The sequence below is a fragment of the Onthophagus taurus genome, chromosome 8, assembly GCF_036711975.1.
Source record: "Onthophagus taurus isolate NC chromosome 8, IU_Otau_3.0, whole genome shotgun sequence".
Lineage (NCBI taxonomy): Eukaryota > Metazoa > Arthropoda > Insecta > Coleoptera > Scarabaeidae > Onthophagus > Onthophagus taurus.
In genome coordinates this window covers 20,793,539-20,819,124 of record NC_091973.1, presented here as the reverse complement: position 1 = coordinate 20,819,124, position 25,586 = coordinate 20,793,539, and the positions used below count along the sequence as shown (strand labels likewise).

General features: G+C 30.5%; 1 protein-coding gene across 10 annotated transcripts in view; it reads left to right on the top strand.

Moving 5' to 3' along the window:
- The first annotated feature begins 6,102 nt into the window (after positions 1-6,102).
- The window catches only part of LOC111421651 (uncharacterized), a 45,349-nt gene continuing 25,865 nt past the window's right edge, over positions 6,103-25,586 (top strand). For 9 of the 10 annotated variants that reach the window (XR_011641508.1, XR_011641504.1, XR_011641503.1 and 6 more), the window contains exons 1-3: positions 6,103-6,301; positions 10,157-10,403; positions 10,963-11,140. The gene's annotated coding sequence lies outside the window, so the exon portion shown is untranslated. Of the gene's footprint in view, positions 6,302-10,156; positions 10,404-10,962; positions 11,141-12,039; positions 12,169-25,586 lie in introns of all 10 variants that reach the window. The other variant, XR_011641502.1, reaches the window with a different exon arrangement.

The following is a 25,586-nucleotide window of genomic DNA, read 5'->3' as shown; positions in this document are numbered from 1 at the left end:
TTCTTTCTGGTTTCCACATTTGGTTGTTGGTTGGTACGCCATAATACTTTGCCATCTTCAATAGAACTTCCAAATGACGAAAGTGAGAATAAATGTTCATATTATTTTGCTGCTGATAACGCATTTCCCATAAAACAAAATATTATGTATGAGAACATACCCCGAAACATAAACAAATATTAATAATAAAATGCGAATTTTCAATTACAGACATGAAAAAGTTGTTTCTGTGAACAATTGTTTTGTTATTAAATGTGAAACAGCTTAAGTCTGTTACATATAGCTTAAAAAATTAAAAAAACCATTTTATATACTTTATATTTTTAGAAGAAAAAAATTAAATTTAATAACAAGTTATTCGTTAACATTCGCAGTATGCGGAAGGGATTTAAAGTAGTTATGGTGTTCCGGAGGTATGTATCGCAGTAAGTCCATCATGTGTCGGTATTTTAGTGATATGATGCTCTTATACTTTTGTATAATGATGGCAATACAATATTTCCAAATTTTTTAGGTCTACCCTGACGTGGCAATAAATCAAGAATTTTAAACTCTGAATGCTCATCCATGGTTGTTTTATATAAAATGTTATATGGTTCATTTCTTAAAAATCGCATCCAGCATATTTGCAGAAAGTTTATTTTTTCCCCGTTGGTATTTTTAGATCTTCTGTAAACTGCTTCTTCTAAGAGTCTTGTTGATATAAAATCCTCTTGTTTCATTAAATTTAGTATGAAAGTATTACCTTTTCTACATTTTATTATTATATTATAATAATCTTGTGGCACATACAGTAAATGATTTCTTTTTAACGACATTTCGATAACGCTAAAATCTCTGTCATTAGGTAAAAATGAATGACCTGATATTAAAAATTTGTGGTCTATAATTTTCCATCGATTGAACAATTTTTAACCACGTTAAAGATATTTTAATGTTTCTATTTTGTCCTCCACACATGTCACTATATGCATTGATATGTTTTTCACTTTTTAGAGTTTTAAGGTGTCTGAAGAGGCATGAAGTCACTTCTTGGGAACCTCTAGAAGCTTTTGTTTCATGCCAAGCGTACAAGTATACATTATCGTTGTGGAAATTGTGTATGCCTAAATTTAAAATATACATGTTGCATTTATAATAAGCTACTGAAGTAGTTAGCTTTGGGAATGGTAACGCTTTCTGCAAATCGAAAGAAAAGCCAAAATAATGAGATGGATTACTTGATTCTAGTTCTTGATCTTGTTTTAACGCACTTCTAGCTGATTCTGCTAGTTTTAAATGAATATCATGTTCTTCCATAAGTTTTTTCTCTTCTTCATGGTTTTCTGATCACATTTTTGGCATGTGTCTTTGCGTGGTTGGTGGAAGTGTAGATTAAAATCTCTTTTGAATATTTTTCTATAAGTCGAAAGGTTTTCTAAAGTTGTTCTATTATGGTTATTTGGTTTAAATTTATAAATTTCATGAAAAATCTATCGTTAAACTCTAAGTTATCTCATTTAAAATCGTATTACCCTTCAGTTTTTTATGTTTTAAAATTTCCAATTCTTCTATTAAGTCCAGTTCTCTGGATTTGTTAATCTTTCTCATTAAATGTTCGTTGTTAGGATTACAGTTATGGTTCTTAGCTTTTAAATCTCTACAAAATGCTGAGGATTACGTGTTCTTTAGCTCTAAGTTCCGTCCCGTCTGTCCAATATAAAATTTATCACAGTCCTCACATGTAATTTTATAAAGTCCGCTAAGTTGTAAATGGGGTCATACACACTTATTAAATTTAGAGAAAATATTTACGTAAAACGATACATGCAAGTATATGTTTGAACACAAAATAAAAGAAATAATTTCGCGGATTTTCTGTGACGTAGAAAGTGCACAGTCTGAAACAAGTTAAATTGTCCGTTAGATGGCGCTTGCGGTGTGACAGTTTCAAAACAAAACCATGGATGTAATAGAGAGTCTCTATTACTGTCCTCGTAATATTAACAAAAATTTGCGGTTTCTGTAAAAAATACACAAACTAAAACGGAAAAAATGGGTTCAACCTACACTAAGGAGGAAGTTATCATTTCCCAAGCTGGAAACAGTGGAGGAACAACGGTGGAAAATGGAAAGAAATACGACATTTTAGAAGTCTGCGCTGTCGTTATTGGTATCTTCATTGTAATCGGTATGATACGTTGTTTTTATAACTATTATAAAAGATGTTTAATTAAGAAAATACGACAAGAAGTAACTAGAAGTCATGAAAATAGATTAGATCAGGTAGAATCAAGTGTGTAGATATGATAGGGTAAATATAGATATCTTTGAATATTTAATTTGATATATTGTATATCTTCTTGCTTTTAAATAGAAGATCTGGTAGATAGATTTAGTAAGACTTATTTACAATAGTTACACAATTTTGAACATTTGGAATCGTAATTGAAATTCGTTGATTAAAATGTCTATATATTGTGCGTATTTTTGAAAAGTAGTAACGTTTTCTTTTTCTAAATGTGGAAAGTGAGACACATTATTCTGCAAAAGATGCTGTTTCCATTTTATCATACAAATTGTGAATAAACTGTCCTTTGTCCTGAAGTTCCACATTAAGATCATTGAGATGCTGAGCCATGTCGATAAGAAACCCAAAATCGCACATCCATTCTTAATTACCAAAATTAGCAAAGGCATATCCCTTCATATCCAAGAACAATTGTATTTCGCTTTTTAAGTTGTATACTCTTTTTAACATTGCACCTCTACTAAGCCCACGTACTTCGGTATTAAAAACCACGTCGCCGTATTCAGTTTCTAAATCTTTCAAGAATTCTTTAAATTCACGGTGATTTAACGCGTGCGACTTTATAAAATTGATTACTTTAATTATTGGTACTGTGACATTTGGCAAACTCAATCTTTTCGCACATACATTTTCCTGGTGAATTATGCAGTGGTTAACGAATATTTCCCTTCCTGTGACCTTCTTAATGTCTTGAAATAGCCTTCCCGATACTCCTACCTCCATGCTTGACATTGCTCGTGCTCTATCTGTCGATATACCAATAATCTTTTCTAATAAAATTGAAAAATTTTCCAACACAGACTCCGTTGTAGTTCCTTTCATGGGAGTCAGTGAACACAATTCTTCGGTAATATTAAATTTGGAGTCAATACCACGTAAAAATATAGCCAGTTGTGCTGTATCTCTAATATCGCAACTCTCATTAAGTGCCAAAGAGCAGTATTCAATCTTGCAATGCGTTCACGAAGCGTTGTTGCTATGTTCTGGAACAAGTCTTCAATTCTCCTTGCAATGGTGAATCTTGATAAACTAATGTTTGAATTAATATTTATTTTATCAGGAAGTGCTATTTCTGCAACAGCAGTCAGACATTCTTTTATCATCTCTCCATCCGCAGAGGGTTTCATTTTTTTCCAAGTATTTGACTGACAACAAAACTAGCCTTTACTGCCGTATTTGATAAAATATCCTATCTATCCAGAGTTGTCTTGTTAAGTTTTATATTGTTCTTCATGTTTTGTGTCGTAATGCCTTTTTATGTTATATTCTTTTAATGTCGATACAGTCTCTGAGCATATTAAGCTTTATCTTTGACGAAACTGAAAAAATAATCAAATTTCCACTTTTCTTGAAAATGCCTGTGCTTATCCGCAACCTTCCGTTTCTTTGTTTGCTTTTCCGTCATGCTATTATGGATTAAAAATTTAAAAGTAAAACAAATTTGTAGGAAACCTTAATTTTGAATAAAAAAACTCTAATGTTACCTTTTTGACAATAATATTGCACTCATGCCTTTCAAGAAACACAAGAATTGCTAAAATTGCTAGTTAAAAGCATACCAGTCTGACTGATTGTATGACAGAAGCAACCACAAACAAGCACAGACGCGGCGCGTTTGTATTGCATGTTTGAACAAGTCGCCGACAAGTGAATAACTCGTCACAAAAAATTGTTTCGGTTTGGTAAGTACTACCATTTTATTATAATTAATTTTATAACAATATATTGATGGCAGAAAGTCAATAAAATAAATTCAATTTTAACATGTTTATGATTTTATAAACATTTTTAACGGTCCGCGTGTTGCTCATCCCTGATTTAGAGGATAAAGTTCAGAAGGTAATACATGAATATAAAATTAAGATTAGAAATACAATAGAGTCTACCAGGTTAGTATTAATTGATAGGAAAAATAAATTAGTATAACAATTTATGTTTTTTAGATTATAAGGTTTAGTAGTTTTTACAAAAATTGTAGAGAAATGTTTATTTAGTGAAAATAAAATGTTATTACATTATTAGTCTTTATGCTTATTTTATGTCTTATTAAAAAAAATGCTTTTTAAAGCTTTTTTCATTGAAATTGAATGCCTTTTATGTGCCTTTTTCTGCGTTTTTGGTGCTTTTTAGTCCGGTCTCTATCTATAACACTATTATAGTGTAAAAGGTGCTTAGTTGTTGTATTTAGTTTATTTATTCTTAGTCCAGTATTGTTCTCTGAATCATATTTTTTTTTATAATATAATATAACTGCACTTACTGATCCTAAAAATAATGACTCAGAGAACAATACTGGAAAATATAGGGCCATATCTTATCCCGGAAACATGGCAAGTAGTTTGAAGCGAATCTTCAGGGAATATAATATAACATTGACATTTAAAACAAAAAACTCAATCAGAAACATTTTGAACAATGCAAAAAACCAAATTAGTATACTAGATAATAATGGCATTTACAAAGTAGACTGCGACACCTGAGGCGCAACGTATATAGGGGTTATAAGTTTATAAGTTATAAAATGGAGATAGCAGAAATGTACGAAATTCAGAAATTCATAAAGAATAACCCTAACAGACTTATTCTAAATGAACAAACTACTCCAATTTTTCCACACCTATACGAAACTTTAAAAAATCGATTTAGTCCCTACCCATAATTTCTCCCGAAGCGTATTTTACTATACCGTTTTTGGTTTTCCAATTTCAACATATACTAATACATAAATTATCCGTTTCTTGTTTTTATCTTTGATCTGACTTGTATACAATGTGTTTACAATGTTACCGATTTCTGTATAGACTTTGATTTTTTAACTTGTTTTTGACAAACACGTTGTTATTGTCGATTTTGTTGTGTGTTTTAACTGTGATCGTAATTTCTGTGACGTTTATTACACAAGAAATTTTAATCTGCTAACATATGCAAATTTTATCAAGATTTTATCAATTACCATTTAATTATTTTCCATACTGACGTAAGTAAAACCACAACCTCCACTCTGCTGATTGTTAATTTTATTGAAATATTTTAAGGAGATATCTTCTGAGGATGGCTCTTTAATGTGAGCCGAAACCGGTAAAGATCGAATAAATAATATTATCACTAAGTACAATTGTTTCTATTTATTTAAATATTAATAAGTGATAAAAATGGATAACATTTACTCAAAATTTAATATTTAGCGCCATCTATGAGGCGGATGACAAAGCTTTGTTTTACTGACATATACAGATTTCTTTACGAATTCCCAATTCGACGAAATCGCACATTTGCCATTACACAAATTTTGAGATAATAACAATTCAATTTTATGTTAGTTTTACGTAGTCACTTCCTACATTTCACGAGTATCCTTGAAGCGTTGGAGTCTCAATTTAATGTTTAATTTATCGTAAAAGTCGCTTATTATGACAAATTTTAGGATTTTTTTATGTTACAAATACAGCAATTTTACCACCCGAATACTTCAATGCGTAGAAAAATGTGTGTACTTCAATTCTATGTATTCACTTTACCATAATAATTTACCATGAAGTTGTATCTTGAGGAAAAACTAACCTCTAAGGGCACATATAAAAATGCCCATTTAACTATATTATACTTCAAATAAAATTATCTATGTAATTAAATGCTGCTTTTAACAAATAAATTAAAAACCAACAAAAATAAATTGTATCTATAAATTAGAATAATTTAAACCGTGCCATCTATTACCGAGAAACCAAACTATATTCCATCGGATGTCGTTTCAGTAACGCGTGAACTCTTTCGTTGAGCTCCACTATCACCCACTATTGTCGCCATGGTTGCCATTCTGCTTTCTATCCTTTTCATTCCAAAACGAGTTGGGCTTCGAGAAGCTTGTTTTGTGGTGTTAACAGTTTCTTCAAAAACAACGTAGAAATGCCTGAATATTGCATCAATTGTCATCGAATAAACATAAAAAAGAGGCAGGTTTTCAATTCTGCATTCGAAAATGATTAAAAAAAAGATGTCGGCAAGGATGAGGTAAGAATTTTTATAAAAAAAAAATTTTTAATCGACGGGAAACGATTTAAATAAGTCGTTACAATAAAAAAAAGGGCGAAAAAGTGTAAAATTTAACACAATTAAAAATTTCGATGTGACATCACCAACAATGCCAATAAGCATTTTCTTTGCATTTCTGTGAAGGCTCATCTTTTTAATAGTGTTTTTTTCACAGCCAATCTGATTAAATTAAAAATATCTTACTTCTTGGACTTTACACTTGCAACTATCCATGTCAAAAGTCATGGCCCCTCATTTTAGATATCGATATCTTCGCAACCACTCTAAAAAAAATTGTGGTGAAGTTTGTTGTGATCACTGAACATTTCTATTTTCGGCGCGGCGGTTTTCTTTTTATCGCAAATTAAATGAAAAAAGTACCCTATTTTTGAGGGAGCTGGCACTTTGCCACTTTTTTCTCAAAAACTATCTGACGAAAAAATTTCAATTTTGAACAGGTCATTCCGTTATTAGTTTTTCAAAGTTATATCTCTAAATATTATTACAGCGATTGAAAAGAATTATAGATTAAAAAGAAACAGAAATAAACCATATGGGGAGTTCCATCTAATCTCGCTGGTGTATGTTCCAGACTGGACGTCGCACCTTTATTTTATCTACATAAAGGAATAGTCTAGTCTTAAACACACACCAGACCCATCTTTTCCGATTGTCACGAACCCTTCTCTCCTCGTATGGCTTATTTCTACGCCCCTTCAAAAATGGCGGAAAATTTTGGATTAATTTTTTTCACGAGAGTTATAAACACCAGGAAAATGAAATTTGGGGAATAACTTTAGTTCATAATAGGGCACGTTTCTAGCTTATTTGTACTTTTAATATTTCTTTCTAATAATAAGTTACTAAAGAGTACTTCTAACTGAAGAAGTGTTGAAATACCGTTCACCATTCAGCGTTCCAATAAAATAATACGGTCCAATAATTTGATAATCAATTATTCCAGCCGGCAGGGATTTTCAACTGCCCAATAACGGCAGTTTTGCTTATTGACGGTACCATTTAAGCAAATGTTGCTTCATCAGAAAAGATAATGTTTTTAATTAATGCAGAATTTCCGTTGGTTAGTTCCGTCATTCTCTCGCAAAATCGCACTCGTCGATCAAAATCGCCATCGCAAAGTTCCAGCTTTCCAGCAAGTTTTAGCAGAGCATTCAATTGCTGATCTTCATTTAAGGACGATGGACGTTCGGCCTTAGCCTCGTACATGTCCAAGTTCGCGAAATTTACTCTTAATTCGGTTGGACTTCGTTGTGTGTTCGAACTCTATCTCCGAAACCAATCATGATTAGAATTTCAATTCTTTCAGTTCAGTAAGTCTCATTGTTCATTGACTATTAAATTCAGAAAACAGTCCTTTTTCGAATGCCCTAATAAAAAATTGCATTTGTATTTGAAAAAAACATCGATAACGTCATAACTCGTTTAAAAATGGCGGAAAAATTTAAAATCTAACCAAAAAATTTCAATCTTTAGACCCGACTCAACGATTTTTCCAAAAACTGTTTTTAATGCCTTTATAAAATTTATCCTTGGGAAACCTGTATATTGCTTTTTTTGTACAAATTTAGGCAAATAAATGATTGTACAAATTTTTCGTATATAAAGGTAAAGGCTCAAAATATGGTTTTTCGAAAAAGAAAGAGACACCTTTCAGTGTGTCAGAAAATGCGTCACGGTCATTTGTGTACCAAAAGACGTTTCAAATCAAGTTGTAACATTCTAGGTAATGATTTTAGAAAACAAATTTATATAAACTTTCATCCTAAAAATCATCTAAGGAGTTATCAGATAGCCGGTTTTGTTCTTTTTGGTTCAGGACACTTTGTATAATATAAAGTAAATTATTTTTTTTGTCTCAATTTTGATCGGTAGGTGAAACAAAGACGATTTAAGAAATCAACTCCACCAATTCCTTCGGTATATCTCTTTATCAAATTTGTATCAAGTCTGTTTTGTGTTCTGCTTTTACCCTTTTTAGAAACTCTCTGAAGATATGTTACTATTGCATTGTTATTCTATTTGACATATGTTACCGTTCCGTCAGATTTGTAATCGTAAGATCCTCTTTCATATTTTTAACGCTTTGGAATGTGTCAAAGGACACTTATTTGTTCCGTTTTCACGTACACGTCCACAAGCTCGAATGCTTACCTCTGACAAGTGACGAAATAGTGCGTGACCGGAGAAAAAGTTGGCAAAAATTAATAAACTACTACTAAAATGTAATTTACGTGTTGAGCAAGTTTTTCAACAACAAATAATATTTTTTTTAGCGACTCGTGTTCCCAACGGTTCTTTACTTTGTCCAAGTGATATCCCACAATATATTTCCATGTTATATGGATAACCATCGGTCCCACACAGCATCCATATTTTGAAACCAAACTGAAACGGTTTGTTTTTTATGAACATCTTCGTAGAATGAAAAGGAACCATTGTTTCATCGATGCTCAAGTGTTTGTAAAAAAGTTCATATCTTTTGTTGTTGACCTATAATCATTTTTTTTGGGGAAACTGTGATAGCCACTGATCAACAGCAATCCAAGAAACGGAGACATTTTTTTCAAAGACCTTGAAATTGTGTTTTTTATATCTTGTTGCGTAAAGATATGCGAGAAAGAATCTCTTCAGCGTGCTCAATTCCTACATTTGTAGGGATACTTACATCTTCATTTTTTCTCCACTGTAATTGTATGTTGTCTACGATTCTGTTTCAGCGGATTCTTCCTCACTGATATCACTTTCATGTAATTCTGCTTTATCAGCTACTTGTTGTGGTAAACCCGCGCACCTTGCAATTTTCATTGTCAATTTCTTCCACTCTATTCAAAGCGTCATTCAAAAAATGAAACGATGTAAAAACATCTTTACATAAACGGGTAAGATTCAGAAAACAATAAATCAAAAACCCATAAAGGTTCCTAGTATCCATAATGCACCATAAAAAAAAGGCAAATACTTTTAGTAATAGGTAAATTACGCAAATTCGACAAAAATAAAGGGAACAAAAATCTCAAAAAGAATTAATTTTACAAATAGATTAGGTTACAAATAGACCTAATAAAATTATTGTCAATATAAATTTCTATATAATGAATTTCTAAATCCAACATTTTATTATTTTTGGTACTATTTTTTTAAATTCTATTTCGCATTTGTGTTTCACGTTTCTTATCAAAACTCTAACATTTGTTTACCGGATGTGTGTTCGGCCTCTGGCGGACATCTGGCGGAAATCGTTATAAATTATTTATGCCTGACAATTATTATTTATCAATTATTTTATCTTTTCGAATACGTAGACTTCTATTTCTATTAGTTTTGAGATAACTCATATCATCCACATGGTGTTGAGACGCTTGCGTTAAACTACAACGTTGAATCGGCTAATCCAAGGTTTCGATAGGAGTCATTTACTTTCAAACAGGTTATAATAGACCTGTTTATAACCAAGTTAGACTGCAATTAGAGATTATTTTATTAAATTATTAGGACTATTTCAAAAAATTTCTGTTTATTCATCAAATGAAGTTTCATTATTTTGAATAACAATATTTAATGAATTCATTATTTTTAAAATGACGCTCACATTAAGCTAGAAGCAACAGCAGCAGAATTTATTATTAATCGTCGGCTTATTAGTAAGTTGTTTTCAGACAGGTCTTAATAAATTGGTATATTTTGTTATATCTTCTTATACGTTTATAGTTTATATAAGCCTTTTTTTAAAGTTTATTTTTGTTATTTTTCGTGTATGCTACTTTGGGATTAATCCTGTTTGCATCTCATATAAATAAATAAATTCAATTCCAGCGGCAGTGATTTCTCCGACAAGATGGCGTGCCACCACACTATGCCGTTCCTGTTCGAGCTTATTTCAATCAATTATTTCTCAATAATCAAGATTTGACTCCGCCAGACTTCTTCCTTTAGGGATATCTGAAGAGTAAACTTTACACCATTGGACCAAAAAATACTTTGGATGAACAAAAAATCAGAATATGAGAAGTTTAGCGAATAATTTTTGATATCTTCATCAATCGTTTAGGATTTGCCCAAGGTAAACTTAACATTTAACTTAATTTTAATTTTTTATTTATTCATTTAAATCATTAATTTTATTCTATTTGAAAAAATATCTAAACAAAATTTAAATCTTTACACCCGTTTCAGGGATTTTTCAATAAACCATTTATAATAATTTTATCGCCTATATCCCCTACTTTACAGACTATAATATTTTTGAACCTTTTTGATTTTCGGCATTAAACTATGTAACTTCCTTACAATTCATAATAATAGTTTGGCATCATAATCACAGACAAACAGTCAGAGATAAAATTTCAATGAAATTACATAATCTGTAACGCTATTTTATTTATCAGTTCCCATGATATCAAAGCTTCGTCACGCATCCTCAGCATGAATTGTAGTTGTATAGTTTATAAATGATAATAATATACTGCAATGTATTCATAAATTGTGTATCCTAAATTTATCCTTCTGGTAGATAACAAATAGGTACATTGAGGACATTTACTTCTAATTACAATCAAACATTTATATGTACAAGATGTAAGATATGCTTTTTTTATTTAATATTTTTTTGCGTATTTTAGGTGATGCCAACCCTCTAAAAGTACAGATAGTACCGATTTTTTCTCAGTTGTGCATCAGTTAACTGTGCACTGAAACAACAAACCACCTTCAAGAAAGTTATTTTGATTAACAATATAATGACACCAACTATGGTTTTGCTGTAGTCTAACTTTTGAAGACAATTCTTCAGTTTAACAGGTAATAGATTAATTTTAACAAGATAAAGTAATAATCTTTTATGAGCTAATGTTAGTGAGCCAACTTTTGGTATCAAGTCGACACGAGTCTGATTTGAATAGTATCAAGTAAATTTAAAAATTAAACTTAAGTCTAAAAATTGATACGTTTTGAATTCGAGCCGGTATCGATATTAAATATGAATCGCGATCACAATTGAGTCGAAATTGTGCGAGTTTTCACTCTTAGAGAAATGTTATTTCCAAGTACATTGTTGTTTATAACTATAAAACTTTAAACTAGAAAGTGTTCAGACAATTTTGTCAAGTTTTATAATATTTCAATAATGTTATTCCGGTTTTGAAGACAGGTGTTATATTAAACTTCTTCAAGTTCCTCCCCAAGTCGAACTGAAAGGAAGGGTGAAAGGTTGCGACGATGTGGATTTTTGGTATGCTGGAGTTGGGCAAAGAATAATTTATTTATGTAGTTATCATATATTCTGCATGTCTTTTAGGATGTAACCATAATTAAATCCCGTTTTTAGTCTTTAGCATAAGGTATTTAAGGCAATGTGTACCATTTAAGCCAAAAACAAAATTATGAAATACAACATTATGATGAAATATAAAAATTAAAAATACAACAAAAAATATTTGGAATATATGTACAAAAATATATTTGTAATAATTACAGCTAATCTATTTTTTTTTAAGTTGCTTGAAACCCCTCTTCTCTAGTTATTTTTCCACTATTACAAAAGTTATTTATTACCCGCCTGTTTCAATTTTGCAATTCTTGCAGAATTTCTAAAGAACTAAAGAACTTTGCAATTCTGTTTTAAATTTTCCGCTAGGTACTACTGAAGGAGCAACAAAAGAATTTTCTAATTTTTTAACTAAAGCTATTCCTTCTTGCAGATCAATTAAATTTAAATAAGCAATCGATGCAATTTTATAAATATTTTTGGAATCATCAGTGTAATTGGAAGTTCCCAAAAATCCATGCTTCCTGAAATGGGTTAAAGTTTCGTCTCTGAACCATTTGTGGTAAGAACAGTTTCCAACACGCATGAAGTGTAGACTGTTTTAATTCCCTGCAAGCCAAATCTATAATTGCAACACAACCTAAAAAGCTTGAGTAAGCGTTACATTTTTATCATTTTCCAGTCTTTCAAAAATTTTGGAATGCTAATTGTATGTAGTATGCCTTAAGTGTTGAAATGATTCCTTGATCCAGTGGTTGAATCAATGATATATAATTTTTAGGAAAAACACAATTTTTACGTGTGGATGATTAATAAACTCTCTATTGTGGCTACCTGCATTATCAATTAGCAATAAAACTGCACTAGTTTCAAGTCGTGTCGAGCGGTTAAGGTTTAATAAAAAGAATTTATTTAAAATCAAATTAAATCAAAACAACTTTTAAACTTGAAACTTATTTTTATTTTATTGAAAAATTAACGTATGTGATTAAAAGTAGACTTAACTTAATTGTAATGCTGCATCTAATTGAATAGAAGCTGCTTATCTCTAACTCCTACTTCTTATTTTATTGCAACCCTTCAGGATTGGCAAATGTAACTCCTCCCTGGCTAGATTGAGGATCCTCCTGGATTCTCTTAACTTTAAAATTTGTATTATATTATATTTATTAATATGCGGCATAAATATCTAAATCCTAATATATTTGTGCCGCATATATTATTCGCGCTTTTTGGGGTCAATGCGGCCACACCTTTCCCATCCTAACACCTTCTCCCCCTTTTTTTAATAATTTCAAATCCCATTTTAATTCCCAATTTTATAAATCCCTTATATTGCTATTTTTATCTTAGCATAATAATTTTTGAACATTTGAACTTAAATTTAACAAGAGTTTAACCGGTTTTTTATTCTCCACGTCGACGTTGAAATCTTGCTTCGAAACTTGTTTTACATGTCGCCATTACACGACTTTTAATTCTACAGAACGTTTGTCTAGTTTGTTAAATATGTTTAGCGTATATATATTGACTTTAATATTGTTTTTAATAAGTAATAATTATGAGGTTGAAGTTAATTACAATGTTGGTAACTTACATTTTGATTGTAAGTACTTTTCATACATTTTTGCATTTTTAATTTCAATATTAATTTGTAAGACTTTTAAATTGTTCAGAATTTTATTATTATATATTTCATTTCTTATAGTTTATCTCTGAAGATGGTTTTTTGAACCGAAACTAGTCAGATAAATACATATCACATTTAATTTCAAACATTTCTTAACGATAATACTGGTAAAATGGATTACGTACTTAATTTTAATCATATAAATTATTATTGTTAACAAATGTAAGATTTTCCAATTTTAATTTATTTTCATCAAATGTTATATTTAATACATTCTTATTTATAATTGGTATTGATATTGATGGCATATCCATACTAACAGTATAAAAATTACGAATCATAATATCACCTATCTTAAAAATACACCCATACTTCGCTATACGGCATTTCGCTATAACGGCCCTCTTCAATTAAAGCACGTTTTCCATTTACGGCCTAAAATGTTTCGCTATAACAGCAAAAAAAACCTTTTTTCAATGTATTAGAATAATTGATTCCTTATACCTTTGATTATATATACATAGATAGCTCACCTAATGTTAAAATTTGGAAACAAAGGATGTAATGTGGGGTAGCCTAAATCAAGGCGGAAATATTTAATTTTAGTTGTCTTTTAAACCATTGCAGTACTTAAAAGTGAAACTAATGGTTAGGTATTTGGCGTATAGATGTAGTGTTAAAAAGTGACAAAATTAAAACGTAATAATTTATTCAGTAGATAGTTAAAAATTATAAATAATTTAAAATAAATGTAAAACTTAATTTTTCTTAAAAGTTGTTGTTAGTTCAAGTTTAATTGCAAGTGCTAAGATACACAATTAACCGATCTCATGTCTCCCTTCGTCTCAAGCTGATTTCACGTCTGGCTGAATCAGAGTCAGTGTTGAGCCATTGAGCGTCAGCCATGTCTAGCCATGTCGGAACACCGTTAGCCACAGACACATGGTCTTGCAAAAAAAAGCATTGTTTTTAGGTAAATACAATATTTTCCGTGTGTTCACGAATTTATAGAATAGATTAGATATTCAAGATCCATTTTTTATGAATGTTAAGATCAGCAGTATGTAGTTATTATATAGATAGTTTTTACGTACGTAATTTAATCTTCTTAACAAGTTTTATATTATCTTAATTAGGTACCACGCGGTGTTTACGATTTAAAGCCTAGTGTAATTTGATTTGAAATTTAAATTTTTCTAAAAATATATTTACATACTTACATATTTACATACAGTGAATTTCCCCTAACTCGAATCACTAAGGGAGCGGAAGAAAACTTCGAGTTATGGAGAATTCGAGTTAGAGAAAAATTAGTAGAATTTTAGCTCTAAAGAAAAACATTAGAAATGTACTTTTCTAATACGTATATTTAAAACAGAAACCTTAATAGTATTGGAAGTAGAAAATTAATCAAGTTTTATAAAGTAATCCGTCATTTTCTTTTGGCTTAAAGTGGACAACCGCTCTTTGTCGAAAAAATCTTCTATTAAATATAAAGAATTGTGAATATTATTTGGAACATTCTTTCTTGATAATACACAGGTTTCAAGCTTTCTAAGATAGGCATAAGCTTCATCAAATGTAGGTCCAGCAATAAGTATTTCATTTTCAAGATTATCATTACCCTCATCTGATTCTGAAACAATAAGAACATTAGATTTGTTTTTGTTCAAGAGTTTGTAGTTTCTGAGCCTGAGTCTATGTGGTTTGATTCTGTAGTTAAAATTACTTACAAAACGGATTCGAATATTTTATTCTTTGGTAAATTCGAAGTAAAATTTGAAGAAATTCCATAGTAGTTCAGTTCGAGTTACAGAGACATTCGAGTTTGTGAACTTCGACTTAGAGAGATAAGGACACATATGAAACCTAGTCAAACGTTTGAGCTTACGAAAATTATTCGACTTAGGCCCACTTTTACCACCTCTTGATAAATTTAACCCATAGATAATTACCATGGCCAATTTATCTATCAGTTAAATTTATCAAGAGGTGGTAAAGGTGGGCCTTAGAGGATAATTCGAGATATAGAAGTTCTAGTTAGGGGAATTTCACTGTAATTACATATTTACCTATTTATCTATTTACATATTTACACAGTTACATATTTATATATTTACATATTAACATTATATATTTCTATGCTTACATGGTTAGGTATTTTTAAAAATTTGTATTTTTGGATGGGGTTTGTCTGTGGGTGCAGCTTTTCTACAGGCGTCCTTACATAATTTATATAATTTTACTCTTACGAGTAAATCAATAAAATAACTTAAATGCTCTGAACATATATTATTATACATGGTTGGAAAACGTTCTCTATTTTTTTCTATCTGTTGTTTAATAACTGTAGAAACATTAGAAATGTGTGGTTTGATGTCCATAACAGAATTTAGGGTAAGAAGACACATTTCTGTAAACATCACTACTTCAAACCTTGGAGATTTTAGGCCTCCGGTTAGTTTGTCGTTCACGTACTGTTTTTCTAATATTAATAATTCATTCCTATCCACTAACTCAGTATTATTTTTAATTAGTACACTCTCACATTTCATACAGTTAAATTTTGTTAATGTTTTATAACATATGTAGCCCGCATAATATGTTATAGCACAGTCCTCTAATGTCACTCTCTGTCGTTTTTTAATTTTAACAAGAGACGATTGCGTCGGATTTGTTGAGGAGAAAGGTAGATCAGATATGGAAACATCAATGTTATAATCATCACTTGAAAAACAGGAAATATTAGCTACATCTGAGGCACAACTATCAAATTGTCGAAGCCAATTATCTTCATCTTCTTCGCAATTTGCTGATGCAGGTGGTTTCATTAATAAGTTAGTCATTAGCAAACGGAATGTTGTACGAAATAAGCGGGCGCTAGGATTTCTGTTGTAACCACCTCTTTGACGTATCATCGAAAAGAAGTTTTCCAGCACATCTTGATTCAGCCTCCCTGATATGTAAAAAAATGACTATATAAAAAATACACTTGGTAATTATTAGAATTACGTACCTGTCAGAATGTACTGAAATCCTTCGTCAACACAATCTTTATTCAACATTAACGCGGCATTAATTGTCTGTTCAAGGCCAGCGAAACATTTTAGCCTAGTTAATTTATTGTTGTGTAGTTTCCACAAATTTGATACGCACTGTTTTGCATCTAGCAATGAAGACTTAACCAAAGTAGTTTCCTCTGTTAAAGCGCAGCGGTATGGATTGCTGTCAAACTTTTGTGTTGAATTTAAACAATCAAAAGTGTTGTTGAGAAGCTCAACAAAATTGGCTGTATTTAAGCAAGTTCTGCTTTTTAGTTCCCCGGTTTTGTGACACGTTCTAATTGTATTTGCGACACTGCCACTTAATATTTGAACTGCAAGTTTAACAGATTGTTTTTGGATAGCGTTAGGTTTGATATGAATATCCGTTAATTTTGGAAGCGCTTTTGCTGTATTTGATCTTTTATCAAGTTCATACACGTCAATTATATCTTTAAACGAAATAACTGTTTTTTCATCTATTTTATTGTTCACTTTATACACAAAATCACTATCAATTAAATTATTTCTAAAATTTTTAAATAGATGTGGTACATCATATATACAAAACACTCTTTTGGTTTTATGTTCAAAATAAGGCTTATCTTTAGAGACATTTAGCTTATCCATTAATGAAGTGTTTCCTGGTCCCTGATCACATATGATAACTTTTAGAAGAAAACCACAATCTTCCACATAATCTATTGCGTTGATAATTAATTCTCTTAAGTTGTCGCTTTTTATTCCTGTTTCTGTAAAGAAGTATGCAATCGGCAGTTTCCATTTTACAAACAACCCACGAATCATAAAGACCATTGCTTTCTTTGCATGTAGATTACGTCGTCCTAAGGAGCCTAAATCTTCATAACCCTCTATCAAATCAAGAGCCTTCGAGTATTCTAAAAGTTCTTTTATTGACATTTCATCAAAACAGAGGACGCAAACTTTTTCCATTTTAGCCATTGTCTGAGTTTTGAGCAATATTTGTTTTTTTATGGCAATGTTGAAACCGGGCAAAATGGTTGCGTAGCCTACCCATCGTCTTATGGTACTTAGACCAGGAAGAATGATGTGCTTTTTCATTGTACGGTAGGCACTCGGGCTGGAATAAAAGAGCGATAGCGACAGTTGTTTCTCGCCTACTTCCCATTTACATCTTTTTTTATGCAACATTTGCATACGTACTAAACTTTTAGAAGCCTTTGTACAATAATTGAAATTGTTTAATAGATTTTCGGTTGTAAGTTTTGATTTAGTATTTAGTTTATTTTTAAGTTTGGATATTATAGTTCGTTTACTTTTTAATAAGTGTTTTAGATGTTTCACTAATCTCTCTAGTTTTGCAATCTTTTTATCTTTGATAGATTCTATATCCCCAGAATAATTTCTTTTTCTCGAAGGTGTTTCAAATTCGCAGAATTCTTCTAAATACTTTGTTTCTAAGCGTATAGGCGAAGTTGTTTGAGAAGTTGATGGCCGTGGATTTGACCACATTGTCGGAAATTCATTTTTTTTATAAGTTTTTTCAGGAGTATTCATTTTAAAATTGTCACTATCTGCATCAGAGTCTATATGATTTTTATAATTTTGTGGTACGGCATTTTTCTTTAATCTATTTCTTGTTGTAACATTTATGAAATCACAATCACTAAAGTGTACTTCACAAATATATTTGTTTTTTAGTTCTTCTATTGTCAATTCAAGTAAATTTATGTTTCCTACGTTTCGTATCCACTGTTCACACACACCTTCGTTTTTAACTGGAAACCCGTATAATTTAAGTTCATTACAATTTCTTGCATTTAAATTGCAATTGTAATAGAAACATTTTCTTCCACTACGACGTTGATCACTCATTTTTAATAATAATAATAAATTATTAATGAATATTTAATAATTTTAATATTACCTCACTCAAATTTCTACTAACTGAATTTCACGTCTGCATAAATTGAACTACTAACGCACAACTAAGGAATTAATGTTTTATTTTTTCCCTGATGTCTAGACACCCTTTTAAACAAATACAGACGTTTTTTTGCCACTTTTTTTTTGTCGGTAACAAAAGGTGCGAACTTCGTATACGACGTGTCGTGTGTCGTTTCAGTATAATTGGAAAAAATAATTTAATAAATAAGAAGTTTGACGACAAGTTGTCTTAAAACATCTTCGAAAACCATACTTGACATTCATAAATACTGATTGACATCTAGCATCCGTGTGAATACCCGAATTTTGATATTATTTTTGGATTTATTTAATATTTCTTGATAATCATTAGACTCGGATAAAAGACAAAGAATAATGAAAAAAATAAAATAAATAAAAAAACCTTAAAGCGTCCGCCGCAGCACGCCGCAGTGGGATTTGAACCTGCGACTAGAGATGTGCGCGTGAGTGATTTTTTATGCCCGCTCACGATCTATCCCACGCGGGTCACACATACCAATCATGTGAATATCATATATGAATCAGGTGACTCACGCATGATCACGTGATCAAATATTCATATATTTGTTTGATCATGTTTGATTACTTGTTAATTTGATTATTAATTAATCGTGTTTGACTAATGGCAGAATTAACAGGGAGTTTATTTTTTTTATGTTTTGAAATAAATGTAACACTGACGTTTGTTTGAGCTTTCATTTATTCAAAAAGTCAAAAGTAATAAAATTAAAATAAATAATAAAAACTAGCATATTCATATGGGTAATACTTCCTTTAAAGCTTTAAAGATCTTCCTCCATTCATCATAAATTTAAATTAAATTTTGTTCTATATCAAGATCGGTTTTTATAACTCCGTCTCTTTACTTCTGTGGGAATAAAACGGACAAAAAAAGGATTATTCACTAAGGGCCGCATTAAGGAACACACCTTTCGGGGTTCGTAAAGTATTTGTTTACAACCGTCTTTGTTCGTTATAGTATATTTGTAGTGTATCGTGTTTTTAAGTACACGTTATAAACTTAGGCAAAAGATTTAAATGGAGGAGGATAAAAAGCAGCCAAAAATTCTGAAAGATTGTTCGACATATACCGCTCTGTCCGACGTTCGGTAAAATATTATTAAAGAAAAATTAAAAAATCGGTCTAATCGGGTCACGCTGGATCCGGTCGAAATAAAACTTGCTCACGATCACTCACCCTCATGTGAGTGGTACAAAAATTGATGACCGCTCACGCATGATCCATCGTGACCCGGCGTGACTCACGTAATTTACACATTTCTACCTGTGACCGAAAAAACAAAATGCGCATAATCATAAAGAATTAAAAAATAAAATTATGAATTATAATTATTATTTTATAATTTAATAACCAATTCAAACAATTAATATTTAACAAATAACATTTAATTAAAACAAAATGTTTAATAGCACTTTTGAGCAGAGACATCTAGTGTTGAATAAAACAAGCTTCGTATTGGGTGCCGTAATACAGCCAACTTTATCTTGGTGTCCCACAGCTGTTATTTTGATGTCCCATTTAGCGTTGCCAATTTTTAACATTAGGTGAGCTATCTATATATATATAATCAAAGTTTATACGGCTGTTCACTTTGCGGCCAAGTTTCGTGGAATGTATCTAGGCCGTAAAGCGAGGTATGGGTACATTAATTTTTCCGATTAATTAAATAAATAAATTTATGAATTTTTATCATTTTATTACAAATTTCTGACATTTCTATTTCCTTAATTAATACAATTACTGTACCAAAATCATATTCACTTATTTCAAATTTCAAATCTACTATCATTAAATTTATTAATTTACAATTTTCATTTACAATATTTCTGACTACTAACTGATATTCGCAACTTTGTGAATTTCTACTTTCAATCTGTTGTTTACACAAATACTGTTCTTCAAATAATTTATCACAAATAGTATTACTAGCAATGTATTTAGTTTCGTTTGATGCTATAAACCTACATTGTTTTCAATTTGAATTAAAATATCATTGACAATAGTTGGCAATGGTTGAATTTCGTAATACTGAAATATTTCTTGACTTATCAAAGGTATCTGTAAAATGATTGATGTTTATATGCTTTTACTTCCGTTATTCTGTCAATTATATCAACTTGTTCTAGTAGTAAATCAAAAGAAAATTTATGATTATCATCCAAGTGTATCAACTTAATTTCTTCTATCAATTTTGAAGGAGTTATTTAGTAGTGGGTGTACAATTCCCATTTTTGCATAATTTAATGTGTATAAGTTCGTTCAAATTTCTTGCTGTCATTTTGTAACATTCAATAATTTCATTTACATTTGTATTAAGCCATAGTAATCCTAATTTATCATCTAATCTTTTGATTTTATTTATTACCAAATCAAAATTATTTTGAACTTGAATGATCCAGTAATTTTGTTATCAACTTTTCATACCGCTCTGCATCTGAATTATCAACGTTGCCTGTAATGGCTTTTATTAATTTTCTTGCTATATTTATTAATGCTCTTTTATTTCTTTGTTTTAAACTGAAAATTTCTAACTTATCGCGTATTTCATTATGTAATTTAAAAATTAATTCTGCACTTTGGTTTCTAATCCTTACGTCTAAATTAATGAAATTAAAATTAGTGTTTATAGTATTAATAACTTCTCTTAAATCTATTTCTAATACTAATTCCGCGTCTGAATGGCTGTTATATGCGATTCCTAATTGATGTATAATCGCTCCATTAGAATCTTCTAATTTTATTAATTCGAATCGTCCTGTGCTGGCATAGCACCTGTAAAAAGACGATGTTTTAATTCTTTCATGTGCGCCACTCTAGTTCTTTTGATGTTTTTAGATTTTAATTTTACTTTATTATTTGCCAGAATTTCTATAATTTCATATGGTCCGATATATTTTTCTTTTAATTTCTCTCTTGTTTCCTTCTACCAGTATACTTGCTGTCCTACTGTAAATTGAGATTCAGGTATATTCTTGTTTACATTCTCATTTACATTAGTTTTTCTTGCTTTTTCCTTTTCATTTATCTTCTCGTAAACTAATTGAGTAACCTGCTTTTGTTTATTGACATAATCTTGTGAAGCTCTATACTCATAATCGATGTTGATTGGATCTAAATTGTCTAAATGTCCAAAATGTAAGTTGAAAGGTGTGAATCCGGTTGATAAATGAATTGTTGAACTGTATGCCAAAATTGCTCTATTCATTGCAATGCGTAGAAAAAGATTTTTATCCATTAATTTTATAAGTCGTAAATGTTCTATAAGCATTGAAATAAATCTTTCAATAGGTGAATTTGAATTTTTTTTTATTGATGACCTACTGTAGTATAATGTACATTTATTTTATATAATTTTAATTGATCTCTAACTAAATAATTGTTAAATTCACTGCCTTGATCACATACGATTTCGCTTGGTATTCCGAATTTGCTAAAATGTTCAGTTAATTTATCAACAATAGTTATGGCGTTTTTATCGTTGGGTTCATAGGCTTCTCTAATTTATAAAATTTATCAATTACCATTAAAAACAATGTTCTTTCTGTTGAAAATGTATAGATTCATTTTCAACTTGCTTGTTTTGTTTGTTCAAAACTTGCATCGGTTTTGTAGGTGTTACAGTAATTATTTGTCTAATTTCAGGTGGATTTCGATCATATTTAGTTCTTATTTCTTTAATTGTATGTTCCTCTGTGATTGGTTATTCCCTTGTGGTATTTTCTTATTAAAGCCAATTGTCTCATTTTATCGTTTGCATTAATAATTTGTACTCTTGTTAGACATCTCATTAATTTAAATTTTCCATTTTCAAAATGATTTAAATAAATTTCAGTAATAATTTTATACATTTCATCACTGCAAAATAAATGATACCATTTTTCTGTACAGTATCCTTTTAATACGTGTAATAAATGTGTTTCAATTTCCTTTTTATTGCAATAGATATTTAAAATTCTTTTGTTTTCTTTCACTTCTTCTTGCACTTCCGTTGGGTTCTCATGTAGATAGATAAAAAGTTGATTATTTTTATTATCTATTGGTTCTTTAGTGATTGGAATTCTGGTAATTAATTATTTCGGAATTTTGATTGGTATTTAAACTTTCATTATCATCCTCCAAGTTTATTGATCCGTTGTTTGCCAAAATACTTTCATTATCAATGTGATTTATTTGGATTCCACTTAGTGCATCTGCATTAACGTTCATTTTACCCTTTTTGTATACGACTTTGTAATTAAACTCCTGGAAATAAATCTTCCAACGTTGTAATTTGAGATTATTGTCTCTTGTTTTAGATAGGGTTCTACTTGCGTAAGCTCTTGGCTTGTCTTTGCCAATTGTTCCTTGACTCAGCACGGCTCCAATTGCGCCTTGTAAAATCGGGATACTGTAAAATGGTGATCGTTGCACAATAAATTTTTACACATTTCAAAACAATTTTTATATTCGGATGTAAATTCAATTTCCTTATCCTTGGCCAAATATTGTGTTATTGGTTTTAATAATTTTGCATAGTTCCTAATGAATTTACGATAATATCCCAATAAATCTATGAATGATTTTATTTCACGTTTAGTTCTAGATAAGGGAAATTTTTTTATTGTTTCGGTTTTTGAAGGATCAGGTTTTATTCCTTTTTTGGTTATTAAGTGTCCCAAGTACTTTCAAATACCTTTTGTAAAGGTACCTTGTAGTCTTGTAATGAGGTACTGAATATAATAATATCGTCCAGATAGACATGACATATATCAGTCCTTTTTTTGGAAGGTTGAGGATGCGTTACTTAACCCATGTTAATTAATTGACCCATGCGTTTTGTTTGTTTCATAATGTTTTAAGTCAATTTCTTCAAGTTCCACAGGATTACAATTTAGTTGTATAGGATATTCGTTGAAGTTTGTTATTTCTACTAAGCATTCGTAGTTATAACACTTACTGATGCGTTAGGTATTTCTATGTTCTTTATTATTTCGCAATGGTTTATTAAAAACTGTCCTTCCTTATTAGTTGCAGGTATTTTAACAATTTGTCTTGTTCGTTGTGGTAAATTAATTATAGTTTTATTAAAATAAAATGGTATATTTGAATTTTTAGTTTGTAATGATTTTCATTGATAATCCAATTTAGCTCCCATCATTTCTAAATGAACGCTATCTAGGATTCCATCAAATTTTTGAAGCTAGGTAAATTCAACTTATAATAATGTTTTGTTAATCTATGCATAGTTTTTACTACATATGGTTCATAATAGAAATACTCTTGAAAATAATTTTTTGCCAATTTTGAAGATATAGCCAAATGTGTTGCACCAGTTTCGATTAAAATTTTGGCATTATCTAATTCTGGTAACATGATGTAAGGTAATTTTGAAAAGTTTTGAAAATTTACTTCTACTACGATTCTGATGTGGTGAGGCTGTTATAGGAAAATTAGTTTCAGAGCCTACTTCAGAAATTTCAGGACAAGAATTATGAGTTTCTTCATCTGTAATTTGTTCTTGCGTTGAATTAAAATTTTCATTTGATGGTGTTTGGAAATAAGGATCGACTTATTGGTCGACGTATCGACGACATAAAATAGATTTCCACCTACACTGTTGTTTATTTTAGATTTATTTAATCTATTATATAATTACTCATGGTGGTATCTACATCCATCGGACTTAACTAATTTGGTTGATTGAATTGAGGTTTTAGAAAATTAAATTGATTTTGATTGAAATTAGGTTGTGCAAAAGTTATGGGTTGCATATTAAATTGTGGTCGAACTGAAGGATTCCTATTGAACTGTTGTGAGTATTAGGATAAAGGATTTGTTCTGTTTCGTGAATTTTGAGGTAAATTTAAATCTTTTCCCGGAATTAATAAATTTTGCTTTGGTGAATTAAATTAAATATTTTTGATAATCGCTTACAATAATATTGCCAATTTTGTTTTTCTAAAATATTTTGCATAGCAGTTTCCAAATCTGCTGGATATTTTAAATAAATATATTCTCCATAATTTGAATCAATGAACGCATATACGTCTGTAATGCAGTTTTTTTATACATGCTGATTTTTAATTGTCTATCAGCAAGTTGATGTACAATTAACTTAACTTTTGTCAGCAAGAGATTTAAAACATTTCTAATTCTATTACCCAAAGAATACGGATTTTCGTTTGTAGTAGGCAAAATATTTATTAAGTCAGTTAGCAAACAATCTTCTGATCGTTGGTCACTACAAGCTAATTCAAGGCATGATTTTATGTCAACCCATGTGTTCGCGCGGCAAATAACCGGAAAACAAAAAAATTAGGTGTTGGTTCTTTAACTGAAACAAAATGATAATGAAGACAAATAATAAAACAAAAAAATCGCAACTGACTAAATTTAATAAATGAAATTGAAATTATAATTACCTTTGATTTAATATAAGTGTAAGCGTGGGTGGACGTTATTGCAGAACGTGGTTGTTTTGAACGATTGACATGTGCTATCGAAAGTGTGATTGAGAAGTCAGTGTGTGTGTGTATTTTAAACTTGAAAACTCCAGGTTGAGCCGGCGCACATGCGCACATAACTCAGACGTGGGGTGAAAATAAGAAAATTAAATGCAGGACAAACACCATGTATTCAATTCCCCTGATGCAATTAAGTCTTGCGCTCCTTCAAAACGAGATTTTATAATTTGTAATATATAAAAATTAATTGGATCATCTTCATTAACCCTATTTGCTTGTCTGTTTATTAAACTTTCTGATGCTTCAATAAAAAGCGGTAAAGACACAGGATTACCAGAAAATTTTGGAATAATATTAACCTCAACAGTTGTTGTATGATCTACTCTATTTATGTTCATAACAGGTTGAACTGGATTTGCGTTTGCCATTTCTTATTTAAAAATTTTTGAAATTTGCCAATAATTCGTCAATTTTGAAAATATCAGTTTTACAAAAATATAAAAGAAATCACTTACAGGACTATGAGTAAGAATATGGGCACCATAAAGTTGATGTTGTTGTCGTCAGTTGCGGGCGTAGAAAGCTGTTTTCTTAATTTCTAAGTCGTTTTCGGTTTTTCGTCTTGGTTCTTCTTTGTTGTGGTCGCTAAGAAATTCTGTCCTCTGGACTGGGAGTGTGTTGCGTATGGTAATATTGATCCGACCCTTTTGTTCTTTGATTTCAGGAATTTTACCTTCCACCGTGGATCCCTTTTTCTTTCACTATACCTTAACGTCTTTTTAAGTCACCATTAAGTTCCAATCAAATTAGCAAATTAGTGCAAGTAATCCAATTGACTGCGCCAGTTTCAAATCGTGTCGAGCGGTTAAGGTTTTTAAAAAGAATTTATTTTAT